This window comes from Papaver somniferum, chromosome 7 (assembly GCF_003573695.1).
Source record: "Papaver somniferum cultivar HN1 chromosome 7, ASM357369v1, whole genome shotgun sequence".
In the NCBI taxonomy this organism is placed as follows: Eukaryota; Viridiplantae; Streptophyta; class Magnoliopsida; order Ranunculales; family Papaveraceae; genus Papaver; species Papaver somniferum.
In genome coordinates this window covers 213485982-213503798 of record NC_039364.1, presented here as the reverse complement: position 1 = coordinate 213503798, position 17817 = coordinate 213485982, and the positions used below count along the sequence as shown (strand labels likewise).

Below are 17817 nucleotides of genomic sequence, written 5' to 3'. Positions count from 1 at the left end.
GTTGAAAATTTGATCAAGTTTGAACGAGTTCGAGTAAACGGAAGAAATTTAAGCTTCTATCCTTTCGAATTGAGGCGATTTGTATCAAAATTGTGTAATTATAATAAAAAATCTCTTACTCAGTTGTAATAAATATAAAAAATAAAAAGGATTAAACTCAAATTGATCGCAACTCAAGATTTTTATCATAATTGAATATCCGAATAATAAAAAGGATTGATTTAAACTGAGATCCAAAGTAAATAAAAAATTCAAGTACATTAGGAAATTTTTTGAAGTAACAGTTTTATCATAATGAAAAATTCCACTCAAAATCCAATACTTATAAATTTTGTCGCGAGCCATTGTTGGGACGCTTACTGTTTTGCCTCTCCTAATTTTTCTGTAACCTCATATTTAATAATCAGTACAACACTTTGATAAAATGAAGCAATGGATCAATTAAAAGAACTTAAACTTACAAATGCATCTTCTTCCGAATTACTTATCATAAGCAATATCAAAACAGTAGATGGAAGTATGCAAAACTTCAAATGGATCCCTAAAATTTGCAATCAGATAATGTTAAGCAATATTCCTTCCTGCTAAGAAAGCTTTTACTTTCTTTGATTTGGCCTGCATACTTATTCGACTCCAAATAAACAAGAAAAGTCACTATTGTATACATCACAGCTTTCATTGATTAAGTACGAGCCATTAACAAAATGCATTCAACAAAAAACTTTATTGATTCTATCGGATAATTACAGTATAGATAGCTGAATGAAAACATGGATAACTTCAAAAGGATCACTAGTGGTCTGAATTTGGTGCTGCTCCAGATCTCATTGACATCAGTTCTAGCCAATGGTCTAATGAGAAGTTCCAATGCAAGAGGGAGCAGGGAAGATGGCTGGAGTTTACGCACAAGTTTATGGTGGTTGTGGACAAATTTTATACACCGAGAAACCAGTTAGCTGGGAAGACAACTGAAGTTGTCGTTGATGTGACACTTTTATTTAAAAAAAGAAAAAAAAAGAACGAATAGAATAGCTTGGAGCAGATCCACCAAGTCAAATGCCACAACCCTAAACTTTTGAATGGTAAGTTGTTATGGAAAGAACGATCTGAAAGTTCAGCATAAAACGGGTGAATCACACACAGACAGAAGCATAAAACCAGGCTCAATCAGAGCAAGGGTCACAAACAAACTCAAGGACCAGTGATTTCTGACTTAACGTAATGCAAGGATGCTGACTTAGAAGGCAAGACTCCGACTATAACGCGATCAATATGGAACAACAGAAAACCCCAAAGTACGCTTTGTCAACTAGCAAGTGATTCATGTATCTTGTCACAAATATGAACACCTTTTAATAGAATGAAATAAAATTGCATCCAAACTCACCTCTCGATAGATACTTTGGCATTCATGAACTGTCAAACTAACTCCTAAGAATCTGAATCCTAACCCTGTAATTCTTTTGCATCATTTCAACAGATCCCTGCAAGAGAGAAAAAAGAAAGATACTTACCAACATTTACTAAAAGATTGAGACTCAAAGGTTACGAGCTATAGCATTCACAAATGTAAACTTCAAAGCTTATAGATGAGAATGAAATATGCATTCATTTACAAATAAATGTTGCACATTAGGTCTCTGAGATTAAGCATTGAGGATCAAAGGTTGCATTCAGATATATTTAAGCAAGTACAGGTTCGCACTTATCTGCTTGTGATGCGTGCGGGTTAATAGCAGTTCAAAGCTATTCAAAATGTCTTGTGCTCCAGGGTAGGTCAGTACTCACAACAATATGCATTCATTAGCTGAGAAAGTCTGCTACAGCAATTTGGAGATTACCAACAACACAACACCATTGAGCCTCAAGTTCCGCAAATAAGATTAACTATCCAGTCAACTAAGAAAGCGATAAGATATAATTTCTGCAATCCTCAAGCATGTTTAACACTGAAATGCAGTCGATAATGAGAGTTCAACGAACTTACTATCAAGAGCATCCTACAAAAGACAACTACAGATACTACAAAAATTGTGTATCACAGGAGCCAGACAAGCAGCAGTATGAGCTAACCTTCACAGCCAGCTTCTCTTACAACGCAACACATGTTAAAAATAGAAGTGACAAAACTAAAGGAGCAGCGAATAGTGAATTACTGGACACAACTGCATGGATTTATTATTAGAGATCTTTCAGAACCGTCATTCACCCACATAATTATAATCCATAACCTATATTGTAATGGGTAATGCTTTGTTTCAATTTTTCACTAGTAAAACTCACATGTACAAAACCTCATACCAAAAAGAAAAGAATAAACTTAATCCACTGCATAGATCAATAATCAAAGCAGACATTAATCAAATAATCCTTAAGGGATTTTCAGAAATAGTTTGAAAACCCATTTCAGAGTCATGCAACAAAACTAAACAAATTCATTCCTTTCCAATTTCTACATTAACCAATTTATCAAATTCACCAAAATCTTTCAATTTTTTGATTAACCAGACAGAAGCTTAAGCAAAAAAAAAAAAAAACAGAATCAAAGATAAAAAGGATTTGAAACTTATTTAATTTAATATCTTCTTCTTCTTCTTCGATCTGCTCTTAGGTTTGTATTGCAAAATAACAGAGAGAAAGGTTTGAATAAGTGAATTCAGAAACCACTTTCATGCAATCAAACTAATAAAAATTATTCCTTCCCAATTTCTACCTTAACAATATATCAAATCAAAATCTTCGCATGTACAATTTTGGTCTCCAAAATCAATTCAGGAACCAGATAGAAACTTGAGCAAACCCAGATACAAAGATGAAAATTGAAACTTGAGAAAAACCCAGATACAAAGATGAAAAGGATTATAAACTTACTCAATATCGTCGTTTCTTCTTCTTCTGAATTAGAGTCTCCTCTTGGATAGTTAGGTTTCCGGAGGGGGAAAAACAGACCGCGGGGTGAAGAGATGAACTCGGAACTTCTCTTTTGGTTCTGGGGTTTTATCTTTTTTTTTGGTGTTGGGGTTTGCTAGAATGGAACCGATATGGCTCTATAGACTTATGGCAAGTAAGCCGGTGTCTATGCTAAGCCACTGGCTAGCCATTTGTATGGTGCGTACCAGAATATTCGTGGGGGCGTATTAAAACTAACAGTAGTTGACGGATTTATTCTGTGATTTAATGGTTCATAAAAAGTCACGCACTTAAAAATTTATCACATTTGAGAATAACAGTTTTTTAGCGTTAAATGATGGATCCCATTATTTTCATATTATATTACATCATTTGTTTGTAATACCTTAATCACACAATTAATCTGTCATTTAAAAACGTGATTAATGGCCTATTCTGGACTAGTGGAAAACCTTCGATTCCAGACTTTCTCAGAGCTTCACGAAGTTGCGAAGAGATCGGAAACCACTTCACCCGCTCTTTTGGAAAGAGCAAAGTCTATTAAGACTGAGGATTCAAAAGACACTCAAGGAAGCAGGCGTTTGATCAACAAGCAGTACAACCTGCAACCTTCAACAAATGCTGTCGTGGAAGGGAGTAAGCGAAAAGCAGAACCACAGCACAAGCAGACTTCCTCCACCCCTTCAAAGGCACACAAGAAGGAGAATTCGAAAATCCCTCCTCAGCATACGGAAGATCCAGAAGCACCTGATTTTCCCTGTTCAATGGAAGAAGTTAATGAACTACTCGATGCCTGGATTCAAGATGGTGCAATCAAATTACCTTATGTCAAGAAGGAACCAACTGAAGAGGCCATGGAAAATCCTCGGTATTGCCGCTTCCATAGATACGTCAGCCATCCCACAAGTGATTGCAAAATTTTGAAGCGCATATTCAAAGAAAAGGTCGAATCAGGAGAGCTCAACCTGGGGACTGAGGGAGTGCACAAAAACCCCTCCCAGTCAGAACTTTTACCATCTCTGAACCTCCTGTCAAGGAAGCGGTCCAATCTCTGATCGAACATGTCTGCGAGTTGTTGTATCTTTCGAAAGCTCAAAGGAAAGACATGTTTGCTGCACTGAACCACATCGTGTCCGGAAAACGTCTGCTGATCCAAGAAACCACCACCGAACCTTCAGCCACCGACAAAGAAATGTATGACTGGGGACTGCTCACCACAGTGCACATTAAAGGAAATGAGTTCAAAAGGGCGTTCGTCGATGTTGGTACCGCTGTCAACATCATCCCTTTGAAAACTCTCAGAGCTGCCGGTATTACTCGACAGGAAGCCACCCACGCTCCCATAGCAATTAGGGACCACGAAGGAATCTCCAGAGACGCATACGGCTTCATCACTCTCAAAGTTACGGAAAGATTGATCTGCACTGAGGCCAAGTTTTTCATAATCCGGGAAGACCCTGGATACGACATGGTCCTTGGAAGAACTTGGATTCATGCCGGAAGGATAACGATGCCTTCAACACATCCTGTCATCGACAAGGATTCCGAGTCGGAAGACGAAGCAGAGGACGCACCACCGTTTGAGCATCTGGAAGAAGTAAAAACTCTGATGGGACTTACGCAGGAACTTGGAGAAAATCCGCACACCTTTGTCAGAAGGTTTCGAGCTCAGGCAAGTCTTATTCCTCCTCATGCTCCAATATTACCAATGTTCAAATACGCTACTATGGTCCAGGGACTTCTCCCCATGAACAATTTAGCAGTCATCAAAAGCTACGAGTGGGTAACTTCACCTCAGCAATATTACACTCAATGGTTGGGTTCAGAACTTCTTCAAATCGGTCACTCCATCGAGAGGTTTATTGCTGAAGACTGGCTAAGCATGATCAACACTATGCTGGATACTCTCTTCCCGCGAGTGTCCATATGTGCCACAATCGTGGAATTCCGTCAAACAGGGAATTCCGAATCAGCGGAAGATATTCAAGGCACGATCGACCAAGCCTAACAAGTTTCATGAAGGGGACCTGGTTCTCAAAGCAGTTCAGCGCGGTCTTCATTCTACAAGGAACTCCAATTGGGAAGGACCATTCATGGTCGCTAAGTCCGTGGCCGGAGGATACTACAAATTGATCAACACAGATGGCAGAACCCTACCAGTAATTCACGAAAATTGGCTCAAGGCGTTTATCTGAAATTATTGGACATTTAAGGTATTGGGCGTTCGAAGCATTCATGGCGTTTGGATTTAACATTTAGGATTTTCTTTCATTTGTATTTCAATTCCTCCAAAACATTTGCAATACTTGCAATCAGTATTTGAATTCAGCAATTTATCAAAATTCAGTTCATATTTCGTAAAAGAAAATCTCTATCAAATCTACAAGAAAATCCTTAACCATCAGTCAATCCAAAACCATCTAAATATCAAAACCCAAGTATAAACCTCACATCTCTCAGAAGTTCAAGAGATCAGCAAGAAAAGGCTTTCGCTCATCAGCATCCTTCAAGATTTGCAAAGCCGCCCTCTCCTTGTTCAACTCCTCGGTCAGCTTGGCAATCTTGTCCTCCTTCTCCTTCACAGCATCATTGGGAAAGGGTATGTTCTTCTCACATGAATCCTTGATAACGTTTATTTGCTTACGAAGCCATTTCACGTTGAGGCCAAGTCTTTCTGAATTCTCCAAGTTAAACTCCCAATCAAAGAGTATATCTGGAGTCACGGTATTCCTGGGTCTCGTATGCATATCACTCACGACACGCAAGATAACGCCTACTTGCATGGTTAAAGCATAAGCACGCCCAGGGTTCCTGTCAACGATCATGTGGCCAAACTTCTTCCATATCTCGTACAAGCGTGCATATCCAATGGGAACGCTGAATCCACCGACCAGTTCATGATACGGGAGTGAAGTGTTAAAGGGAGGATCGAAAGCAACCCTGCAGTTGGATATTCATACACTATTATACGGTTCTCAGTCACTGGAGCGGCTTCCACGACCAAAGCAACAGTTCCTTCGGTATTCTCCGCTGCTATCTCGGTTTCTTCTATCACTGAGGCAACAACCATCTGGTTTTCCATAACATCAGCAGCGACCTTCTCATGGCCTCGAAGTGCAGGGATGGTGTCTCTTCATCAATAACTTCGGAAGGGTTAGAGTTATCATCATTGGCTCCAGTATCCTCAACTTCGGTATTTAGCACCTAATACGAAGATTACATGAGGTTAGAGTCACGAAGCCAAAGGAGATTATGAAACACAGTATACCGCAAGGCAATATCATCAAAGTTCATCATACTACATTCAAGGCACGAGCAAATAACATGAAAGTCATGAAAACACATTTTACGATGAGTCCGTCTGAAGAAACTGAACTTGCCCTGTACTAAGAGACGAACTGGGAGCAATCTACAAGGAATCTGAGGATGGGTCATCCATTCTCTTCGTATGGATGTCCTCTATGACATGTCAAAATTTCATGACAATCCGATGAACGAGCGAGTAGATGTGGCCAAAATATCAAGTGATGCGCAATCTGAAAAAGTTCTGGAAGTCTCCTGGAAGTTTACTATTTCGCCTTTTTCAGGCTCTGAACGTGCTCAAAACTTAAAAATTCTTGCTAAGCTTGGAAATTTTCCGGGCTTGAATTTGCACATGCAGATCATCAAAATCCGACTCCGGACGAAGATTCTACAGCGTTTTCTACTAAAAAGCTGGGTTCTGAATTTTCTGACGACGAAATTCGACTAAGTTTTCATATATTCACATGGGTTCTCATTCATTCATTCACAAGTCAGCACTTTTATACTTCTATGAAGAATATACAGGATATATACTTACTTGAGGAGTCTCCAAAGTGTCCAAGGGGTTGGAATTGTCCACATCAACGACAAGAGGAACATCACTTCCATCCGGCTCCGAATCTTGGGAATTACCTCCATTCCCATTCCCAGAGGATGATTGAGTTCCAGAATTCTCCATCTCCATGACATCCTCCTGTACACGTCCTTTACAATCAATATTTTCATCTATGAAGCACCACATTTGAACATGTGAAGAAATACTTACAGTTTCTTCGTCACTCAAATCAGCGATTGCTTGTTCAGTAGCAGAAAATTGAAGACCTTCAAGACTTGATGGAGTAAAATTCTGCAACAAAATTAACAACATTGGCTTCATGATTCTAATGTTAATAGCAATGAAAGTCACGGTGAGAAATATTGGGAACTCACCAAAGAACGAACTGGGGACTTCACGGTATTAGGTAACAACTTATAACTTTTGTTCCTTCCTTCTCCGCCGTGAACAACTTCTCCAATATCTGAAAAATCTGCATGGATTCGAGGTCTTACGCTACGACCGTCCTGTAAAGAATTCAATAACATGATCAGAATACAGTTACCATGGTTTCATAAAAGACATGTGGAGAATCTTACTTGAGAACATCCTGGAGATAATTTTCGTTTATCACCAGAAAGGTACTTCAGTCTTGGTCGACCAGAGATCATCTCAGCAGACGGAGGAATCTTCACTGGAGGCTGACTAACTGTCACGAATTCATGCAACCTCTCAAATTGTTGATGCCATAATTCTATATAACCTGGGGTTACATATGCAAACCTATCGGAACCAGGAAACCAGTAACTACTCCCTTCCACGTGAGTGTGATCTAAACGAGACGCAAGCTGATCAACTGATGGTTTCCTTCTCCGGGTAGTTGGAACACATTGATCCATACCCATTTTTCGAGCCGCCCTATCAACGTTGTATTCTTCTACGACCCACACTCCATGCATAACGGATAACAAGTGACCAGGAGTACAGCTCAACATGAAGGATCTCTCACCATCATTCGGGTTAGCACCAGATTTCAGAGTCGTGCTCTCTCCAGTATTGAAATTCGTTGGTTGAGAAACATAATCGGGAACCGACACCCACGGACGAAAGTCGAACTCCGATTCTTCATCTAACACATCAATGAGGCGTGCTTTAGACCTAGGCTGCTTTGTAGACCAACGCATGATTCGGGCATTATCTTTCTCGGCGAAGATGTGACGGGCATCAGTATTTGGTCCTTGTAGGATATTACGTGGGATAGGCGCATAATTCTTGAAGTGTTCCCAAATCAAAGATTGAAGAAACATCGTGTTAACATAACACTCAATCTTCATGAAGCCATTCGACACGTTGGAATCTAACACCAAGGAGTCTAAGTTAGAATACAAGGAACCCAGGAATAAGCTACCTATTGGGAGTTGCTCACCTTGAGCCACCTTGGGACTATCAGAAACTTCATCTCTTGTCCACCAACGTGTCAACCAATGGGCATAACAACCTTTACTACCAGACACCTTTTTCAGTTCTTCCAGTGCAGCTGTCAGAGTGTCAAAAACCACCTTTTTCCTCATCCGAAAGACCTGCATAAAAATTACCTGTAATCGGGAGATGCATCAAAGCAGCCACATCTTCTAAGGTAACAGTAAATTCTCCCCATCTACATATGAAGGTGTGAGTGGGAACACACCAACGAGCCAGCAAAGCCACGATACTTTTCACATCATGATTAATAGACAAGTATCCAGAAGCTTGAATAGCTCTCGTCACTTGCGCCTGGTTGAGCATAGCCCTGACATGAGGGAAACCCAACATATGCCTCGCACATCCAGAATTTTTTTCCAAAGGGCGTCGAGAAAGCTTAAACTCTATGGTCGATGCAAGGAAAGGCCCTCGTTCGAGACAAAGCCATATTACCATCTTCGGGGTCACCAATTTCTTCTGAGTCACAGTCCTAGGGTTGATCAGAAGACGATATACTGGGACTTGGGATATGCTTCAGCTCCTTTTGGATCCTCCTCAAAGAATGCGTCGTCTATATTCAGAATGTTCTTCACGCCATTGGCATCGTCCTCTTCTTCACCAATGGAGGTATCGTCCGTGCATGCATCATCCATGGAGATGTCATCATCAGTATGCGATTCGTCCCTTGAAGTATCGTTGGCTGGGGAATTGGTCATTTTTGCTAAAACAACTGCAAAGTCCACATTACATTCTAATTCAGTATGTTGTCCAGACACGAATCAAGGAAATACGGCAAAAATGGTAACTCGTAAATCTTACCTTTTGTACTTACACTTACAATAGTGATAGTAATGGTAGAGTTAACTCCTCAAAATCGTTCGTCTTTTCGAAAACTGCAAAAACGAACGAAACTTTATTAATTTCGAAACTGATTTTTCATAAAATCACGGACAAAATTTCCATAATGTGAACATTCACACAACTGACCTATGAAGTTTACAACAATAAAATATTTCATCATAAATATATTGTCTATCTTCGAAGGTTCCTCAAAACCCACGTTTCTGATTTTTCAAAAAACAGCAATTAATGCAACATTGCTTACATAAATTCTCAAGAATTTTATCTAATTCATGCAAATAAAATATACCATCATATTTTACACAATATATGTCACGGATGCATATATATAAAAAAAAATATATTTTTCCTTCGTATCGTCGTTATTTGTCTTTAAAACGAAGGTTTATTTCAAAAATATTGTGAAAGCTCACATCTCATGCATATGATAAAGTTTTGTATTTACATGAAAGCTAATAAGAAAATTTTTATCACTGGACACAAGTTCATCATACATATTTTCCTTCATGTCGTCGTTATTTGTCTTTAAAACGAAGGATTATTCCGATTTCATGAAAATTCACTTCTTTTATGATGAAACCTTGGTATACATGAAAGATCATACACTAAGTTTTATCACTGGACCTAGGTTCATATTTTAAAAAAAAAATCTCTCTCAAAAATCAGGGATTATAGTTAATTTTCAAAACTAATGATCGAACGAACATACGTTTTCAAAAACAAGGGTTTTCATAAAACTCACACTAATATACACACATGTATATAACTTCACCATGATCAAAACATGAACAACTCATGAAGGTCATAACGTCAGCAAACATCAAAAAAAAACGCACCTGGTCGGTTTGGCTGGAAATCGGTCCGCGGCAACGGCGGGAATTTTCTCCTACTGGCGTGAAGGTGCAGAGATGATGGATAGCTTGTCATGAAAAAAAAATGATTAATTCCTTTTATATCAATTTTATTTCCAGAACCTAATTTTCTAAGGATTTCCTTATTGGTCCCGGCCCGCGAATCCTAACCAACCACGGACTCGTCGTCCAAACCAGCGGTTCAACACCAATTTATGCTCATCAAACGACGCTCCAATCATGACATTGAAGCCTTCATCAAGTCTTGGTTTGCTCATGCTCTCTAAATCCGGTAACGTCTCAACTTACGACTAAGTTCAATTACTGGTATTATTTATGGCCGGAAAATCACCATTTAATGCTGGCTGAGGAACACAGCTTTCCTCAGTAAGCAGGGGACTTAATGTAGATGGTGGATTTTCGACAAGGGCTAAAATCGTAAACTCATAATTATACGAAGCTCTGATCCAACAATCAGACGTGAGTATTGAGACACGGGTCTCTCATCGGATTCTCAACGGAGAGTACTTTCTCTCAGAGTACATGTAGATATGTAGTCTCACGACTGGACAACGGCATATCTCATGAATACTGAACACTTTCAGTGATTATTTCTATATAGTATCACGAGATGGACGGCTCCTAGACAGCTTGCTCTGCTGGTATAGAGCGATAACGTCTTCAGGAACAAACAACGAGTTTACCCTGACTATATAAAGGATATGACTTACCGACAAGCTCATATCGGGATAATTAATGCTCCTAGACAGCTTGCTCTGATAGTATAGAGCCACAAAGTTAATTATTCCTAATTACAATTGCTCATATTCCATGGTCGAATCCACGACTGGTCCCATGGAATGGCAGTAACAATTGTTCTGATTCTATGATCGAATCCACGGCTTGATCTCGTAGAATAACAATAACTATATTATCTCATTACTCTGATTTTATGATCAAATCCACAACTGGTCTCATAAATGGTAATAGATAAATCTTAATTACTCTGATTCTATGGACGAATCTACGATCCCATGGAATGGTAATGCTCACTTTATTATTCTGAATTCGTAGTCGAACCCTCAGCTGATCCTATGAATTAATAATAAACATCTTATTACTCAGTTTTGTGAATTATTCTCCACTGAATTCCACAATTAATAATAAATAATCAATAACCGAGCGTCTGAGATACCTCTCTGTAAGCCCCGATTCAAATGGTGAAAGTGTATTCAACGACGATACACTAACAGTCACCGCACGAACGAGTATTTCAAAATACAACGAAACGATGAACCTATGCAAAATAGGGAAGAAAATAATAAATAATTAAAAATATTGACCAAGGTGCTGGGAACACGGACACACGACCTACCGAGCGTGTCATGGTCAGTTCCATGCCAATTTTATATTTTTAATACATTTTTATTATTTTCCATGATTTGATGAAAATTCTCTCATCTGATCAAATCTCCTTCGTCTCGAGGAAGCTCCTCGGTTTCATGGTACTTCCATAAATCCATAAAAATAATATAAAATTAAGGAAAGGAGTGTGGGGGACCATTGGCCAACCGGCCATGCCTTGGTCCCAGCCGGCCCCACACCCCACGGTTCCTTATTATTTTATTATTATTATTATTATTTTCTCTAATTTCATGAAAAAACTCCTTGATTTCATGGTATTTTTTGCACAAATCATCATATAATAATAAAATAAAAATGAAAATTGTGGGACCGGCCACTAGCCGGCCGGCCATGCCCTAGCCGGTCCCACACGCCCTTTGCTTTATTATTTATTATTATTTATCCTATTTTTCCTTGAATTCATCAAATTCCTTGATTTATGGTATTTCTCTCAAATTAGGAAAAATTCCCTCAAATCATCAAAAATACCTAAAAATATTAAAAATTATGAAAAACTCGTGGGACCGGTCCATAGCCGGCCGGCCATGCCTCCATGGTCCCACACCCCTGTTTTTATTATTTTAATATTTTGCTTCCTGAACTCATGAAAACTCCTTCAATTCATGGAAACTCCCTAAATTCATCAAATTTCTCAAAATTCATGAATTTTTCATAAAATCATCAAAATATTATAAAATTAAGGAAAAGGCACCACGGGACCGTGGTCACGACCGGCCGACCATGCCTTGACCACGGGTCCCACGCCTCCTCATTCCTTATTTTATAATTATTTTTCATCATCTCATGGTGTTTTCCTCAGTTTCGTCGAAACCCTAATTTTGGCATATTTTCTCGAATGGATGCTCAATTGCACGCCAGAAAATATCAAAATTCTCAGGACTGAGACGCGGACGCCTTGGGGACACGAGCACGCTATCTTGACCGACCAAGATTGGCTCTTGGCTCACGGAAGCCGGTCCCATCAATTTTCACAGTTTTGACCTAATTTGCACAATTGCTCGTATTAGGTCCAAAACTCTTCCAAACACTTTGGATTTTCATGAAGTGATCGTCAGGCGGTCACGTGACAACCCAGGGCCGGTTTCATGACTCCATGGTCGGTCCCTCGCCTCGTCATAATTAATTAGGTTTTCTCACCTAAGGCTCAGACGAGCATTTTGAATAAATGATTAACCAGCATTTAATCATTCTTCACCAACAAATCGTCAACTCTTCAGGAGTTCTTCGTATTTGCTCACGTGAGCATATGGACACTACATGGTTGATCCACGGTCCCATGTAGTCGCTCCCTCCTTCGTCCCATGGTTAAATTCTGACGAACCATGAATTGATGATCAATTGATCAAATTAGGGTTTCTGAATCCAAGGATCATCATTCCAGATTCCAACCTTAATAATTTTACGACGACCTCATGGTCATTAATTATTAATTATGCTCGGTTCAACGACCAGTATTCTAATTAATATTTTGGTACGCTGCCAATAATCCATCAGATGAGCAACACATGCTCAGACGATCAAATATTCAACAATTCATCACATGAGCAACACTTGCTCAGATGATAAATATTTGCTCAAACCAAGGAATATTGGTTCAACAATCAATATTCAACGATCCATCGAATGAGCAATACTTGCTCACTTCATCGTAAGAACTATACCTCTGTCTCATGACATGTTCAATTCATGAGTTTCAGAACATCATGTTCAACTCAGCAACTACATGGACTCATCGTCCCATCAAACCACGAAGTCATCAATTGACTAACAAACCACGAGACGTCAATCGTGTCACTTGGGGGATATCACTTAGGGTTTTGGTCTGGCGGTCTACGGCACGTGTGTTCAAACACACGATGGAATGTGAGCAAGTCGTGCAATCAGTTGAAGGAATTCACGAGGTAGTGGGTGGAAAATCGACCAAGTCTCCACACGTTGAGCAACTGGTTTCAAACACGATCTCCACTTCCCCACTCCTTGATTCCATCAACTGTCACACTTCATGGAATCATGGTGTCTAAAATTCCAGCAATATAAATAAGTCTCTGAATCATGATTGAATCAGCATCACGTATCATCAATCTCATCTCATCGACAACACGAGATCATCAACTCAATTGAGCAACTACTCTCAATTGAGCAATTTCAATCATTCAGAGCTTATCATATTCAGAATTCACACACCACAATCTTTGATTACCATTGATTCCACACATTTCTCAGCTTCCCTCCTACAGATCAACCCATCCTCTCTTGTGACCGAATTTACTCTGGAACGGTCATTGTCTTGATTTAGGGGAGTACTACAGATTGATCTCTCGAATCTAAAGCACCCCCTTTGCAGCGGTGCATCTGTGTGAGGTTTAACATTTCGCTCGGTTCGAGGAGTCTCCTCCGTACGGTCGTCTCCTCAATTCCTTAAAAACCAGCAAATCGTTTTTCCCCATCTACAGATTGGCGACCACAGTGGGAGATCATTCTCTCGGTTGCAATCTCACAATTTCACAAGATGGTTGATCTCAGGTCAGGTTCAGTTACGAATCCTAACACAAACCGTGCTAGCACTAGCAACAACAACAATCAGAATATCCCGGAGACAATTCCGACCTCCAACACTGATGGTGGTGACATTACTCCTCCTCACGCCGAAGGTCATCCACTGTCCGGACGACACCCTGAAGAAGTCAGAGGAGATCCACCACCTACCATTGCTGATCTTATCAAAGCGCAGGAGACTCTTGCAAAGAATCAGACTGACATGGCTGCTACACAGAAGGAGCTGTGTAATTATCTCAAAACTCTTACTGACAAGATGTCAGAGAAGACTCAAGAGAAGGAAAGGAGAAGGAGAAATCCTCAGACGACGATCCTGAAGTAATTCCAATCCATACAGTAGAAGACGACGAAGTCCACAAAACTGCTGCAGACAACTCATCAGCGAAGGGATCATCGAATTTCATCACTCGCGAGGATCTGGAGCACCTTTGGAGAACCTAAAGGAAAAGACAAACATCGCATGTCCATCGTCATCAACCTCCTTATCCTGCCGCTACGCAGAGGATTCCACTCCCCAAAGGTTACGTTTCTCCAACCTTCACCTTATATGATGGAACTGGCAATGCTCGGGAACATGTCTCTCGTTTTCTCGAAGCCCTGGGAGAACATGAACATAATCATGTCGTTCGTCTCAAGGAATTCTCAAAATCTCTGAAAGGCAGAGCATACACCTGGTATAACAACATCGCACCAGGGACTATCAACAATTGGGGAGAAATGGTTAACGCATTCTACAGGAAATACTTCTTCATGTCAGAATAAGTCACCCTCTCCGACCTTGGAAGGATGTTTCAGAGGGTCAGTGAAAATCCCAATGATTATGTGAAAAGGTTCAGAGTCCAGGCCCTGGATTGTCATGACCCAAACGTCACGGAGCAACAACTGGTGGACTTGTGCATCAATGGCATGCTCCCGGTCTATAGGGCCTTGCTGGAAAACCTTCGATTCCAGACTTTCTCAGATCTTCACGAAGCTGCGAAGAGGTCGGAAACCACTGCACCCGCTCTTTTGGAAAGAGAAAAGTCTACAAAGACTGAGGATTCAAAAGACACTCAAGGAAGTAGGCGTTTGATCAACAAGAAGTACAACCTGCAACCTTCAACAAATGCTGTCGCGGAAGGGAGTAAGCGAAAAGCAGAACCACAACACAAGCATACTTCCTCCACCCCTTCAAAGGCACACAAGAAGGAGAATTCGAAAATCCCTCCTCAGCATACGGAAGATCCAGAAGCACCTGATTTTCCCTGTTCAATGGAAGAAGTTAATGAACTACTCCATGCCTGGATTCAAGATGGCGCAATCAAATTGCCTTATGTCAAGAAAGAACCAATTGCCGCTTCCATAGATACGTCAGCCATCCCACAAGTGATTGCAAAATTTTGAAGCGCATATTCAAAGAAAAGGTCGAATCAGGAGAGCTCAACCTGGGGACTGAGGGAGTGCACAAAAAACCCCTCCCGGTCAGAACTTTTACCATCTCCGAACCTCATGTCAAGGAAGCGGTCCAATCTCTGATCGAACATGTCTGCGAGTTGTTGTATCTTTCGAAAGCTCAAAGGAAAGACATGTTTGCTGCACTGAACCACATCGTGTCCGGAAAACGTCTGCTGATCCAAGAAACCACCACCGAACCTTCAGCCACCGACAAAGAAATGTATGACTGGGGACTGCTCACCACAGTGCACATTAAAGGAAATGAGTTCAAAAGGGCGTTCGTCGATGTTGGTACCGCTGTCAACATCATCCCTTTGAAAACTCTCAGAGCTGCCGGTATTACTCGACAGGAAGCCACCCACGCCATAGCAATTAGGGACCACGAAGGAATCTCCAGAGACGCATACGGCTTCATCACTCTCAAAGTTACGGAAAGATTGATCTGCACTGAGGCCAAGTTTTTCATAATCCGGGAAGACCCTGGATACGACATGGTCCTTGGAAGAACTTGGATTCATGCCGGAAGGATAACGATGCCTTCAACACATCCTGTCATCGACAAGGATTCCGAGTCGGAAGACGAAGCAGAGGACACCACCGTTTGAGCATCTGGAAGAAGTAAAAACTCTGATGGGACTTACGCAGGAACTTGGAGAAAATCCGCACACCTTTGTCAGAAGGTTTCGAGCTCAGGCAAGTCTTATTCCTCCTCATGCTCCAATATTACCAATGTTCAAATACGCTACTATGGTCCAGGGACTTCTCCCCATGAACAATTTAGCAGTCATCAAAAGCTATGAGTGGGTAACTTCACCTCAGCAATATTACACTCAATGGTTGGGTTCAGAACTTCTTCAAATCGGTCACTCCATCGAGAGGTTTATTGCTGAAGACTGGCTAAGCATGATCAACACTATGCTGGATACTCTCTTCCGCGCGAGTGTCCATATGTGCCACAATCGTGGAATTCCGTCAAACAGGGAATTCCGAATCAGCGGAAGATATTCAAGGCACGATCGACCAAGCCTAACAAGTTTCATGAAGGGGACCTGGTTCTCAAAGCAGTTCAGCGCGGTCTTCATTCTACAAGGAACTCCAATTGGGAAGGACCATTCATGGTCGCTAAGTCCGTGGCCGGAGGATACTACAAATTGATCAACACAGATGGCAGAACCCTACCAGTAATTCACGAAAATTGGCTCAAGGCGTTTATCTGAAATTATTGGACATTTAAGGTATTGGGCGTTCGAAGCATTCATGGCGTTTGGATTTAACATTTAGGATTTTCTTTCATTTGTATTTCAATTCCTCCAAAACATTTGCAATACTTGCAATCAGTATTTGAATTCAGCAATTTATCAAAATTCAGTTCATATTTCGTAAAAGAAAATCTCTATCAAATCTACAAGAAAATCCTTAACCATCAGTCAATCCAAAACCATCTAAATATCAAAACCCAAGTATAAACCTCACATCTAAGTTCAGAAGTTCAAGAGATCAGCAAGAAAAGGCTTTCGCTCATCAGCATCCTTCAAGATTTGCAAAGCCGCCCTCTCCTTGTTCAACTCCTCGGTCAGCTTGGAAATCTTGTCCTCCTTCTCCTTCACAGCATCATTGGGAAAGGGTATGTTCTTCTCACATGAATCCTTGATAACGTTTATTTGCTTACGAAGCCATTTCACGTTGAGGCCAAGTCTTTCTGAATTCTCCAAGTTAAACTCCCAATCAAAGAGTATATCTGGAGTCACGGTATTCCTGGGTCTCGTATGCATATCACTCACGACACGCAAGATAACGCCTACTTGCATGGTTAAAGCATAAGCACGCCCAGGGTTCCTGTCAACGATCATGTGGCCAAACTTCTTCCATATCGTCTCGTACAAGCGTGCATATCCAATGGGAACGCTGAATCCACCGACCAGTTCATGATACGGGAGTGAAGTGTTAAAGGGAGGATCGAAAGCACCCCTGCAGTTGGATATTCATACACTATTATACGGTTCTCAGTCACTGGAGCGGCTTCCACGACCAAAGCAACAGTTCCTTCGGTATTCTCCGCTGCTATCTCGGTTTCTTCTATCACTGAGGCAACAACCATCTGGTTTTCCATAACATCAAGACCATCTCATGGCCTCTAAGTGCATGGATGGTTGTCTCTTCATCAATAACTTCGGAAGGGTTAGAGTTGTCATCATTGGCTCCAGTATCCTCAACTTCGGTATTTAGCACCTAATACGAAGATTAAATGAGGTTAGAGTCACGAAGCCAAAGGATATTATGAAACACAGTATACCCGAAAGGCAATTAAAGTTCATCATACTACATTCAAGGAACGGGAAAATAACATGAAAGTCATGAAAACACATTTTACGATGAGTCCGTCTGAAGAAACTGAACTCTACCCTGTACTAAGAGACGAACTGGGATCAATCTACAAGGAATATAAGTATGGATCACATTCTCTTCGTATGGATGTCCTCT

General features: G+C 40.7%; 1 long non-coding RNA gene across 2 annotated transcripts; it reads right to left on the bottom strand.

Moving 5' to 3' along the window:
* Positions 1–1093: 1093 nt before the first annotated feature.
* LOC113299516 lies at positions 1094–2987 on the bottom strand. Of its 2 annotated transcripts, XR_003335093.1 has the most exons (3): positions 2872–2987; positions 1706–1817; positions 1094–1484 (listed from the first exon to the last, which is right to left on the bottom strand). It is a non-coding gene; the product is annotated as an uncharacterized LOC113299516 (long non-coding RNA). The 2 variants fall into 2 exon arrangements; XR_003335092.1 differs by lacking the exon at positions 2872–2987 and having other exon boundaries at positions 1706–2850.
* Positions 2988–17817: the final 14830 nt, after the last annotated feature.